Source organism: Xiphophorus couchianus, chromosome 21 (assembly GCF_001444195.1).
Source record: "Xiphophorus couchianus chromosome 21, X_couchianus-1.0, whole genome shotgun sequence".
NCBI classification, from domain to species: domain Eukaryota; kingdom Metazoa; phylum Chordata; class Actinopteri; order Cyprinodontiformes; family Poeciliidae; genus Xiphophorus; species Xiphophorus couchianus.
Window position 1 is genome coordinate 12,321,600 of NC_040248.1, and position 14,151 is coordinate 12,335,750.

The 14,151-nt window shown below is 38.5% G+C and overlaps 1 protein-coding gene across 1 annotated transcript in view; it reads right to left on the bottom strand.

The window, feature by feature from the left end:
- The window catches only part of slco5a1 (solute carrier organic anion transporter family member 5A1), a 36,856-nt gene that overhangs the window by 14,997 nt on the left and 7,708 nt on the right, over positions 1-14,151 (bottom strand). The window lies entirely within an intron of this gene.

Consider the following 14,151-nt stretch of genomic DNA (forward strand, 5'->3'; position numbering starts at 1 on the left):
TTCAAGATTTTTCCTGTAATATTTTGTATGGACAAAGCTGTCAGGTATTCCCAAAAAAAGAAACTTGGTGATAAAGTGCATGTCTATATTTTGAAAAGGGCAAAGACAACGTGAAATCTTGAGAGGCTGTCATTTTTCTTTAGTTGGGTTTGATATTTTTCTCTGTCCTATTATTTGCAGCGGGTTTTTTTTTTATATGGGCAAAATGTCTCCTCACCCAGGGCGCTATGGCCTGAGAGTGCTCCAAGACCATTGGGGAAAGAAAATCGTCATCCCATTTGCACTCCAAGCAAGATTTCTGCTCATTTGTACGTCCACAGTGCTAATGTTAACAAAAGATGGTCATAAACAGCTGGCTAAGCAATTTGAATCCTTTATCTGCTTGTTTACTTTTAGGAAGTCTGCACTATAATTAGTTATTTTTCAAAAAATACATAACCAAGATTATTGTTCCTTGAAAACAACAATCCCGGTTTTTCCCACCAAACACAGATGGACAATTTTCAATGTTTATGTTTTTTTTATTATTATTTAATCGGGACACGTTTATATTAAGACAAGCATAAAATGCAGTAATATTCGAGCCACAGTTGCACTGAAATAGTATTTCTTTAAGATTCTAATAAGTTGGTGCTGAACATCATAGCTTCTTTGTATGATAATCTCTGTGTGTGACTATGGGTACTTTTGTTTAAAACTACCATTTGAGTATATTTAAAAGCATATTTGAGTAAAGTAGTCTACTGCACTGTAGTACTGTATAATAAATTCTTCAAAATATTAAAAGAAAGCCAAAAAAAATTGATTATTAAAACTATTGCAAGCACCACTAGGGTTTGGATTTTCCTGCCATTGCAATTGAAACCTGATCTAAAAATTTCTCAGTTTATTCATAAAACAATTTATTTATTTTTATATAGTCAGAAATTTAAACAGAGATGAGAACAGAATCTTTGCTGCCACTGAATCTGACTGGTGAATTTAAACTAAAGAACTTCTAAGTTTTGAAACAAAAATTACTGCCACAATTAAGACAGATACAATTTTTTCTCATTGATGCTTTAATAACACTCTGTTCCATGTGTCTGTTTAAGTCAAACCTCTGGAGAATTGTTCATTAACTCTGATTTATCATCCGCCTTATTCTGAGAACCTGTTCTGGGAGTGAAGGGAACGCTCCATCACCTCCAGAGGTCATTTTTCACAGCTTGTGTGTGCGACAACTGACCCGGAGGCTTGAGAGATCTCATGTCAACCTGGAGCGGCATACCTGCGGAAACCGCAGTGCAATTATGGAGTGAAACATTAACCCTCTGGAGGTGTTGGACCCTCAGCGAGGTGAGCCAAATGCTTTGTCATGTGCCAAAGTCGGAGGGAAAACTCATTAAATTTAGATAACCTTAGTTGGGCAGGTGGAAAAATCTCCTGCAGACATCCAGTGGAGAAGGAGGGAGGGGGGGACATCAAAGTTGTATTCCAGTGGGAATCTGAAGGCAAATCTTCTATAATTACACCAGGAACATGGCAGGACGTAGGGAATGCGTGTGGCTGAGGGGAATGGATTAGCACTTTTTGATTATGGTTTGTGTGCACATATGCTGTTAAATACTGCAGTCTCACCCACACACAAAACACAGTAGATATATTTTCCACTTTAGAAAATAGCTGCAAAACCACAGGCTTCTGCCACTTGCCTCCCACAGTCACACATACAACCCCAACAAAATGCTGCTGTTCTTGTGTGAAAAGGTTCGTTTCTAAGATGGAAGCATTAAAACTCCAAACAGCATGCTTCGGCACGTGTCCGGGTGCCAGTGGTTGTGTCCAAACCAGCACTTAAATGCCTAATCTCTCCTGAGACAAAAAATAACACATCCTCTCAGACAGATTACATAAGGAGTGCAGGCGTACACACATGCATCCTCTCCTTCTCCAACAAGTAAGTTTGCTGAAGCTTGAAATAGAAACTCTCTGCTGCCATCCGAATGCTTCTACCATCATATCTTTAACCTAACACAGGTTACTAGCCTCTCTTCTTCTGTAGGTGTAACCATCTAAAAGAAAAAATGCATTATCCTATTTTGCAGAAAGAGCTTAAATAAAGCACAAATTTTTATCTGATCTAATCAAATCGCTTCCCCATAACGGTAGAAAACAGACAAACACACATGGGTCTAAACAACAGAACCCAACAATGGGTACCAAAAAAGAACAAATATGTGCAAATGATGCAATTTTTAACATTAAATATTTCCTTTGACTGAAGTCTTTTCTTCAAGTCTCTAAAAAAATTAAAATAACAGCAGGCTCCCCATCCCTCTTTCTTTTCTTTTCTCACTGATCTCATATCTTTTTCAACTCTTTTCATGGTGCCGTTTCTCATATCCTGCTGCCTGGAGACTAAGTTCACTGCAGCAGTGAAAGCCCTCACACAGTAACAGGATATTACCTCCCAGAGACAATAAACAATAAATTAAAGCTGCCAAGGACAACAATAGGTCGGCTCTTATCACCTCAATCTTTGAAATTAGAAATGTGCACCACAAAACCTAAACCAGTGAATCAAGCTTTGACGGATCGTTACAAATTCAACCTTATTGAAGAGCGGACATATAACAGATGACTGAGCTTTAGTGCTTAATTTAAATGTGATGGTAGATAAGAGAGTAAGTGTAATTTTAACTGAATTAAATGTTTTGACTTCTAAGTATTAAAATTAGATTAAGGCGGTATGATAAAAGCGCTAAATTATCAAAGTTTTGCAACATTTTATTTATGCAAAAATATCTGCATACCTACTAAATTAAGTAGTAGTTTTCATGTACTCATTGCACATAATGTTAATATTGTCAGAGCTCTCCATTATGGTAGTTAGCCTGTATTTGGCTTCTTAGCAGACATGCTGCTCAGAGCTAGCCAAATATAAGTGCCGCCTTAGAGGAAACATTTGAAATGCAAGCTAAAGGAGGTTTTAAAACCATCTTCAGCTTATTTTGTAAACTTGAAACACTTAAATTACTGAATGCACTGTATGCAACCCGCTACCTGCAAGAGGTAGAGCAACAATCTTTGCCAATGTCAGCTTTTCCTGCAGGCAATATGGGTCTCTACTGCATTAAAGTCCGTTGTAGTGACACCAAGTTGATATCAGACTCAATGTTTATTTGACCTTAATTCAAATTCAAATAAAATTTTCTGAGGAATCTGGATTGCATTTAGTCATCTATAGATAAAAATCTAAAAGAGTTGGAAAGGTCAAACTTTAACTAAGCTTAGATTCTTGTTACGTTTTAAAACATATCTGCTAAAGGAAAATGCGAGTCAACTAATTCTTCTCCATAGCTAATTTATTAAAACAATGGGGACTGATCAAAAACAGGTCACATAAGGGCTCAATTTCAGCATATCTCGCAGTGAGAACATGTTTTTACAATGATGTGTCAACAAAACCAGAAGAATTAGTTCATGTAATGACAATTTATTCCTGTCCCAATGTGATAATTATTGATTGTAATTGATTGACATTGTGATAATTATTGACAATCAATCAATCAATAATCAAATTATTGATTGATTGATTGTCTGGACACTGTTCTGGACAATCTGTTTCTCATGCTTTCTGGTACATATGCCTTAAGTGTGTGAGTAGATAAGGAGGCAAGAGTGTGTGTTATCAGCTGAATGTGCTTCGGCTTGAACTTGCTTGCTTAATTTATCAAAAACACTGAGTCACAGCAGATTCCCCACACACTCTTGTCCCATAAAAACTGGCACTCATGAAAAGGACTGATACCCTTCTTACGTGCATCTAGATCCCACACTAAAATTGCATATTTTTCCCCAATCTCAGTATACTTTAAAACCCATTTTGAGATTTATGAAAGCTTTATTGTATCTGAGATAAAGAAAGAAGAGCTTTAAGACTTAAAAAAGGAGGTTACCTTAGGTTGAGAAAAGTATTCAAATCATGCCACTTAAACTGGTGAAACCTGTACTTAGACTATGTTGATTACAGATTCTTGGGGTAGAAAAACTCACCCAGGGTGCCAATCATTCATGACCTGCCAAACTTCCTGCCAAAGTCATAAGACACAATTTAAAAGGAAACAATAATTCCAGACTTTTTCATTTCACTCATTCACCATTTAATATTTTGTACCTACATTTCCAGGTACAAAAGAAGCTGCCTGCAACCCACATCAGTTCACAACCTGCCTGAGAACATCTTGTTGAGCTGGTGAAAGCTGACCTGATCGCAGCCAAATTATTCTCTTTTACTCTTTTGAGTTTTCATCCTTTCATGAAATGAGCTGAATTTGTCAGTTTTTTAAAAATGTCAGTCAAGGTCCATTGACCAACGTTTTTGATGTGTATTGGTGAATTTGAAGATGTTCATCGAACTTTTATGTTTGTCACTCGTTTCTCAATTGAAGGTGTGGTGTATTTTAATTACTTTTTATTTTTGCGCTTTTAGGATGTAAAGCATTTTGAACTCCCTTATTGCTGAAGTGTGCTATACAAATAAACTCAACTGATTGAATTCAGCTCTGGATGGGAATAAAGCAGCAACCTGTGCAGCTGTCTCTTGCACTAAACCAGACTGAATTTCAAACTAAATAAAACAAAGTGAAAGATTGAGATGAACGTTTTTACAGCAGAGGCCAGCCCTTAGATACATCCTTTGCTAAAAAAGCCATAAAACAACTTCTACTCTGCACATTCTGGCCTGAGTCAGACACACCAGGTGCATCAGCACTGTCGGTTGCCAAGCAGAGGTTAAGCACAACGTATGGCCCTTTGGTTGCCCTCCAAACTCCCTCCCGCCAGAGATGGCAATATTTTATGCCCTTCGGCATGATTGCATAACTCCATCTTGCCGTTCCATCCATCATGTTAACAACGTTCTGCCCCACTGGAGGACAAAAGGGGGGTCATAAACTGTGCCTTAAGCCTTGCTCTGTCCTGCCCGCCTGGCACCGAGGGAGAATAGTTTGGGGATCATTGGGGTTGGGTTTGGAGAGCTGCGTTCGGGCCTGAAGGGGTGGCCAGCTACAGAGCCACCGGATTGAGGAATATGCTGGCACAGCAGCAGCATGCGCTCCATCGCACACAAAAATCTGACACACATGGCTGTGGGTGGGGAGACGTCACAGGGCAGCAGGGGGTGCATGCCAATGAAAAAACCCATGGCGCCCACAGTCTTGCTTACAATTACACAAAAGACCTTCTGAAGGACAAAACGTTATAGACTTTTTATGGTTTTCTACATGTTTGGAGGTAATGAATCTTTCATTCAAAGAGCACTAAATCATTATTGTAGGCGATATGGGAAAGTGATTCCTTCCCAACAATGCTCTGTGCATTAATGATCTATTCAAATGTGAAGAAAGTCATTTTAGTGATAATAAGAAGCAGAAGAGAATATTTTCAGATCAAAATACACATGAAGGATGAACATACAGTGTCTGATACTTCACTCATACAAAAGGGGAGGGTGTGTGACAATGTTCAGAATGAAAGAGGAACATGCTTGCCGGGTGATACAGTGAATCGCGCGGCCCAATTTCCAGTGTGATGATTAATATACCAGTGTGAGGCTGGAAAAGATAACGACATTTAAAACAAGATGCCATGAAGCAAGAAAAGCTAAAGAAACGAGAAACTGGTGTGATGAAACGAACATCTGAAAACAGAAACAGAGGCAGAGCTGCAGTCTGTAGTGACTGATCCTGCTGTGTAACTGAGTGATAAAGCTTGCTCAGCAGCATCCCTCTTGTATCTAACCTTCAGGGACACAGATACTTAGTTGGATTTGGTCAAGTCAAGTCTATTAATATAACTCATTTCAGCAACAAGGCAGGTCACAGTTCTCTACATGATAACACATACAGTAAGTTTACTGATAAGGTGATTTCTAAAGACAGGTTATTGGATGGGACTTTATTTGGTGGTATCGAAGTAAAGTAGGCTTAGCATAAATGCTTATCATATTTGACAAATATATGTTGATTGAAAACTTAGCATTTTGCTTCCACTTCACAATTAATCACATTTTATTAAGATTTGTGGATGAAATGTAAGAAAGTGTGAAAAAGCTCAAAGATAAAATACTCTTGCAGGCACTGCATGGTAAATTATTATTTTTAACATCTCTTCTGTTGTCAGCCTTCAATATGTGCACCAGAGGCTTGATACTGGCTCCGTAATTTGTTTCCTGTCTTTGGTTGCAGACTTTGTTTTAATGAATTATGCACCACTCCACCTCCTTATTAACCCACAAGGCCTCGGCAGCCTTTAAGCAAACCTTGGGGATGGAAGGTAGGCAGCAATGCAGTGACCTCAGACTTAACGTCAGGGAATTACAAAGAAGCTGTCTAATTTCTAAAAGAAGATGCAATAACGTCGTCTCCAAAGAATTACACAAGAGCCATGACACTATGGTGTACATTATGTATTACCTATTCATTCTCCGTTTGGGATATTATTCCATTTTCACATCAGAAACAAACCCTGAATAAGCTGTTCTGCTTTATGCAACAACATCAGTTGTATGAAACGTGGCAGCACAAATTTAGGACTCTGATTTGCTGCACTGGAGAATTCAACCCAATGCCAGAGGCTCTTTGCAGAGCATGGCCGCAGGTGACAGCTGTATGATAGATGATCCATGCGGCTACTGGTGTTGGAAAGAGAGCAAGTGTCCTCAGTGTATCCCTGTGTTCTAGGCATAGCTGCAGTCATGTGACCTCCCTTTACCTCACCATGCACATGAGGCAAGACAAAAAAGAAAGACTATGAAAAGGGGGAATGACAGCATTGTCATGACAAATTGCTGACATGGCAGTGTCTTCTTACAAGTCCTAACCTTATTCTTTAACTCAGAGGGCATGCATGGGGACTGTGGCCTCTCACATGCTAACAGAAAAGGTACGACATCAAAAAACATGAACCTGGTTCAGATTACTCTTCGATACACAGCAGCAAACATCTTCAAACAAATTTGTTGTACCGACGGTCCTCTTAACATGCAAAATTTTATGACCAGAAATGTAAATTAACCATTCCCAATTGTCCAAAGGATAATGGGGAGAAGGGTCTATGTACATGGGGGGAAAGTGAATCATATGGAAGTTAGGAGACAGAATAAAATATAACAGGGATACAAAAAACAGGCCAGAGAAAAGCTAAAGATCCAGAAGGCTCTGCAGATGAGTGAGAAAACAATTAGAAAGAAGAATAAACTCAGCTTCTATCAAGTCAAGCAACACAATTCAACACCAAGCTCAGTAAATTAAACTGACTTGGACATTAAGTTACAAACAGCGCACCACACAAACAGTTTGCTCTACAGATAGAGAATGAATAGATCAATTCTATGCAGTTGCTGATAGCTCTGAAACTAAAATGTGTGAACCTGGTGAAGACTATGGGAAAATGGAGTTTTCTTGGGCCATAATAGCAGATGATTAGCTGAAACCACTAATTAGTGATAGAGTAATGGTAGCACATAAATTATGATGCGAACTGAATCGTCAATAAGTCCCATCAAAACAGGGATAAATGCTAAGTTCATCAAGTTCTTCAAGAAACTTCTCTTGAGTTCTCTGAATGAAGACTGTGGCTGCATTTGTTAGTTTTAAAGTTAAGAACTAAAGACAAAACTAAGTGCATTTCAGAACATCATAGTATATTGTTTTTTTAACAAGGTTAATGCCATACATTAGAAACATGTTCTGCTGGCGAAATGCAGAAGAGACAGCAGTATTGGACTCTGACTATATCTGAAAATGTTCAATCTTAAAGAACAGTTGATATTATGCATCAGAATGCCATTAATCAATTTAAGACGTTTTATGAATCCATTTTTCCTCCTGTGTGTTAGAGTATTTTAAAGACCTTGAATAGTAGAAAATCGTTAAAAGAAAAAGACATATGCAATGGCCACTTTGTTAGGTACACCTGCTAAATTGCTTGTTAATACAAATGGTGAAGGAAAGAGACTTAAGTGACTGAATTGTTGGAAAACAAATGACCATTGTGTAAACACTACTGCCGATTTTACTGTTGACGCTGATCATGTCCTCTCCTTTATGACCACAGCATACCCATTTCCTAATGGCTACTTCCAGCAGGAGAATGCATCATGCCACAAAGCTTACATCATCTCCAACTGGTTACAAGTTCATTATACTCCAAATGGCCTCCACAGTGAATAGATCTCAACCCATCTGACCTCCTTTTGAACGTGGTGGAACAGGCCATGACGCTTTTGTAGAAAATGAGTGATGGTAGCACATCAATTATGATCAAGAGCTCTAAGGAATGCATCCAACACAGGATTAAATCTGTACAACAGAGAAATAATGAATTTCTGAAGGAAGAAGAGGGTACAACCTAGAAACTACTAGAAAAATACAGAATATTTAATTTGATTTCTTGGGACCAACCCAAAACAACCAGTTGTTGTCTCAAGACACACAGTGGAGTTCAGATCCCAAGTTTAAGAGACAATCCATGTACATTTGTGAACCACAGAAACCATTGAACAAGCAGGCAAGTACCCAAATAGTACTGACATAAATTTCAGGTCGCATCTTATGGGAATGCACTAAGACGATGAAGGTTTTAGTGGATAATGCAGAGGAAAACCCCATCATCCTGTTAGAACAGATGGGCGCAGACCCAGACCATTGCTCGATCGGGCCTTGTTAGCACTGCTTGAAAGAGGCTTTCAGATCAAACATTCTGGCATCACTGAGTGACTTTCTAGCCATTTATCTTGAGGCTTTACAGTATAAACTACCTTAGCAACTACGTTTTAGACTCCAATTCTATTCAAACCATAAAAGGAATTAGACCAGAGGATATTTACTTATACTTATCTACCAACCCTGAATAGGAGTATCTAGTTTATTTACTTTGGATCAACATTATTAGCTTTTTCTTCTTTTGTTCTTTCCTTTGGTTTGTTATTTTGTTTGTATTTCCTTTTAAATCATGCTAAGCACTTTGTATTGCCTTGTGGCAGAAGATGTGCTATATAAATAAAATTGCCTTTACATTTAAACCTCTGAGACAAAGCATGGTTAATAATAAGGGACATAAGAACTTGATAAGCATTTGAAAACTGCCTTCCACAACCCAACATTTCCCACAACCCACTTCTAAACTAAAATAATCACATCAGTGACTCTTTCTTCAAATGGCTTTGGATTAACATTTATTTACTGTGTGGAACCAAACGCTCTCACTGCATAACAGTTCAAATCTTTGTCACAGCGGATAAAACCATCCAAACAGTACACTGCATTCATTTTTCATGCCGACTAAGATACTCTCCATGCAGGGGTTCCCCACACACACTTTGCTAAATCAAATATTTAGGAAAAAAAAGAAGTGAACGAAGGGGTTTTCTCTATATTTAGCTTCTCCCCAGTTGCTTTCAACAGCCTGAGGTAACAGTCAGCCAGTGAAGCAGCACCAACACCACAAGCAATGCACTTTTCTTTCTTCACTGATTTCAGATCCAAGAGAATATGCTGTGCATGGCAAATAACTGTTAAAACCAGTGAATCAGCTGCTCCACAAAGAAAAAGGTGTAGCCTGGAAGTACACTCCCGAGGGACCCGTACAACCTACACTTTTCCTTTAGTGTGCATTAGAAAGGTCATATATCAAAAACTTAATCAACATTTTTTCAGATTCTATTGCTGTTGTAAGCCTTCTGGGGCTGCACTGACAGCAGAAGACGGCAAATCTGCTGCTGTCAGAAATCTGATCAGACAGAATTTATTTAAGGAGCCAAAGGCTGTGAGACCATGAACAAAGGAAAAACACTCCAAATCAACCAGAAACATGAGAGATGAAGAGAAACCCAGTTTGTGTAACGATGCATATCAGGTCAGAGCGTAGTTGTCCCCTCTCCTGTGCTCCATGGATACATGTGACAGGACCACTAAATACTCAGCTAATAAAGACAAAATCGGGATATTGGACTGACTTTTAGAACAGGAGTTTGCAACTCCTTTAGTGCTACGGTCCTGCAACTTTTGGATGGCTCCTTGCTCCATCACACCTGAATCAAATGATCAGGCCTTAGCCAAACTTGCTGATGTGGCAGTGAATTCATTCAGCCTTTTGATTAGAACTGCAGATCCCTGGTTTAGAACAAGATCCTATGAATTAGGTGTTTCGCTTTACTGTTGTTACCTGATGTGCACCAACTTGTTTAAGTACCCACTAGCCTTGTTAAAGTAAACTTGTACTCTTTTAAAAACAAACTGGGCAATCACCATGCATGCAGAAGACAGTCCGCTCAATTAACCAGGTATTAACTTCTTACCAATGTAGCCTAAAAAAATGCTTTTTGGGCAAAGTGCACATTTACTTGAAATTTTGCAATTTCGCAATTTGTAAGTTTTAAAGTCTGTATTTTTGCTTCAGTTCATGTATCAGCGCCCAAATAAATCGCCAGGTTTTTATACCTGACATAAGTGTTTTAGCAGCAGTGGTACTAAAAATTGCTCTTCTGCTCTGAATTAAAGCCAATTACATCAAGTTGGATTTATCTGTAAATATTACTAGAAATTATTATCTTTCTTGTCATGGCAACCCACTATCATTCTTTTCAGAAAATATATTTCCTGTCATATAGGAAATATATGACAGGATATTTCCTGTCATATATTCCAACAAATTGTGGTTTCTGGTTATGCAGACCAGCTGACGCCTATTAAATAATGAGAGATTATGATCCTTGATCAAAAACAAAATAACTGAGTGACCTCCTACCATCAAATAATATTTGTAGTTGCATAACCATTTTTTTTTTTTTTACAGCATACCACGTACAGAACGTTCCCAAGAGGAGCATCAGTTTAAGCTTGGCCAGTATGAAATATTTCATGGCAGATGGCTCATTTTCTTACACTTAAAGGCCATATAGGAAATGAGCAAAGGGGCACAAGACCACCAGTGCCAAACAAAGCCATGACAGAGCTGAAAAATCTGTTGTATACAAATATCTGGCCCATGTACTTTGTGTTTTATGATGCACACAATATTTTATTTTTTTTTTATCTATGCCGTTACTGAGTTTTTAGAAGTATATACAGTTGAGACAGTTACACTTTTAATTACCACCCTCAGCCTTGGAGATAACATTGCTGGATGAAAGCCTGTTGTAAGCAAACGCATGAAAAGGTGAAAATTATTTGCAATGTTCGAGTAGTCTCTACAACTGTACATTTTTTTCAGCTTTTCTTTTCCCTGAAAGAAAAACCAATTCTCCACATTTCTATATGCTTCAATACTGGAGCGTCTTTCAGCGGCACAGCATTGAAGAACTGTTTTTCTTCCTTTGTGATTCTTCTGCTTCAAATTGCTGCACATCCTAACAGCTCTTAGAAGCCTTTCACTCACTGCCACATTTAGTAAATCCCTTTATTTAATTTAACTAATCCATCATCTTTAGTGGGTTTGCACGTAATCCAACTTTCTTTTCAACAAACATGATTTCTGTGCTAAACTAAATGTTTCTTGTTCAAATATCTATTTGAGCCTTCTTTTTGCAGTAAAAAAGATTATATATGTAAGTAAAGCACATACTAAGACTTAAATGCAGAAACTGAGCTTTACTTTCCACCAGTCACATTCTTAAAGAGCTGTCAAGTCAAAAAGCCATTCCAGCTGAAGATTAGTCATCAAATTTGTGGGATTAAAGATACGATAAGTTTTTTTTTTTTTAAAGAGCCTTTTTTTAAGAGAACTGACCTCTACATTGTGGAGGAAAAGTTTCTGATTATAACAGAAGTGTGTTTGATGATAGCTTTGGGTTTAATTTTATTCCTCCTTTTACCAAAACGTGCCCACTAAACAAGTTCTGCACTGATATCCAGAGAGCCTGTTTCTATTCTTTGGGGTTTTCTGTGCATATTTAATGTTCCAGCATTGGAGAGGGTGGAGGAGAAGCGTTCCGCTGATCAGTGGCCATGAATAAGGCATTTGGACCGGGGGTAGAGCCACATTATTGTCGGGGGGCTGCGAGTGTGAATCCATTCGAGCAGCTTGGGTTTTAGTTTGCCACAAGCTTGCACCTGCAGCTTTTCAGACTTTCATTGCCAGACATGGCACAGAAATATGGTTCTTGGTGCTGAAGCTGTGTCCTTTCAGCTTCAGCCAGGAATGTACCATCCAATCCACCAAGACTGCCTTTACTGCTTAAGAGGGAAAATGACCCAGAAACAGCGCTGATCTCACACCTGGTAAAGTTCAAATTAAATGGTTTTAAACAGGGATTAGGTTTTGTACTTAGGATATTTATTACTCCAAGAGCATAAATGAGCTTTTGTTATGAGGCACCATCATATGTAGTTCTTTGCACAAATACAACCTATAACAAAAAAATATTTTCCAACATAGAGACTTTTTTAGGAGATTGAGCAGTGGAGGAAAAAAACAAAAACATCTTGCTTTCACAAAACGGCAAAACAATGTGTAGCATTACATATTCGATTGATTTGCTTTTTGAGGACAGAAACTCACGCAGTTACCATTTCATTAGATTATATCTAAAAGTTGAACTTCACGACATGTTTTTTGTATTACGATACAATATATTATTGGCCAAACATCAAACATGAATAGGAGGAATGTTGAACAGCATCTTACCCAAGAAGACACAAGCTGGAAATTGAGACTGTAAACCTTCCCAAAGACATTACATAACCTACTGTCAAACTACATTCCATTATATGCAAAAACATTGCTTTTGCCATCACAATTTCTTTAAATCAGCCAAACAGAAAAAGGTTGACATGCCTGGTGCTTTGCAGCTTAGGTACGTCATACACATGGATGCACAACTCTTCCTGTCAAATGAATGAATGAAACTACAGTTGACGACTCACATCTCATCTGCCATGTCTATGCAAGCACAGATGTTCAAACAATGTGGCGCAGTTGCAGGAAAACCAGAAGTATATCAGGAAACATTGAGCACATCTACAAGCCAAGGACAACGCAAATACTTTAAAACCTAACCAAACCCAAAGCGCAGGTGCACTTCTGCATCTCCGGAACAAGAAACCCAGCTGTTCCTTTTTCCCCTCTCATTCACGCCCACTTCTACTGGCTCACAACAACTCTATACTTGTATAAATACTAAGAACAAAAGTGCAGTATGCATAATTATTTAAAATAGTCAATTAATGCACCATTCATTTTCTTAATTGTGGACACTTCACAAAAATCAAAGTTAGAATCTTACTAAAAATCAAAGGGTACATAATTCAGAATCAGCTTGAAGCTTAGTGAACAGCACAGAGTTGACCCTCATCCCCATCTCTGCACATTTAAGGTTACATTTCCATCTTGACTCACAATGCATAATTTCCTTCCAACTTCGATGCATGTGAATGTGTGCATGCAAGGGCAAAACAATGCTCCCCCCCTGGGTTAGGTCAGAAATGTTTACAGCCATCCATCTCAGCCAAAGAGAGGCCCATCATGTTCAGGAAATTCAGTGCAGAGTGCAATGTCCTGGAAGCAAGGCAGAAAAACTCAGGGACAGAGAAGGTTAACATCTATATGGTACAACGATTACAAATTACACCAAATGTGTCACCAAATTCTTAAGATTTACATAAAATTCATGAACATCTTTCTTTCCGGCAGTTTTCCTCTGGTCACAGGTCATCACAGCATCGCAGAGGTCAAGGAGAACAATAGCCAGACTGTTCCTCAGCAGGCTTAATGCTTCCTCCTACTCTGCCTCCCGGCCTCTTACAGAAAAATAACTCCCCTACTACTGGCCTAAAGGTTGGATCAGCATGAAAATAGACTTAAAAAGGGCTGAGAGTATGCATAAGTAGACATGACGAGAGTGTAAAAGGAAAGGCAAGATGTCCAAGTTGATTCTCTTTGGCATGTTGGGCAGTAAGCGCCAACACAGATAGATATGTTGAACACCAAAGCAGCTTAGTCAGCACAATAGCAGAAGCCTGATATTCATCACAGAACACACTGATCCCATAGCAAAAGACAAACAAGAAGTAATTAAAGACAGAAATTCATTTCTTAACAGATAAGGGCGGCTGAGTTGTGCTATGGAGGCTAATGAGCGTAATGGAGGTTAAAGGACTTGAAATCTCT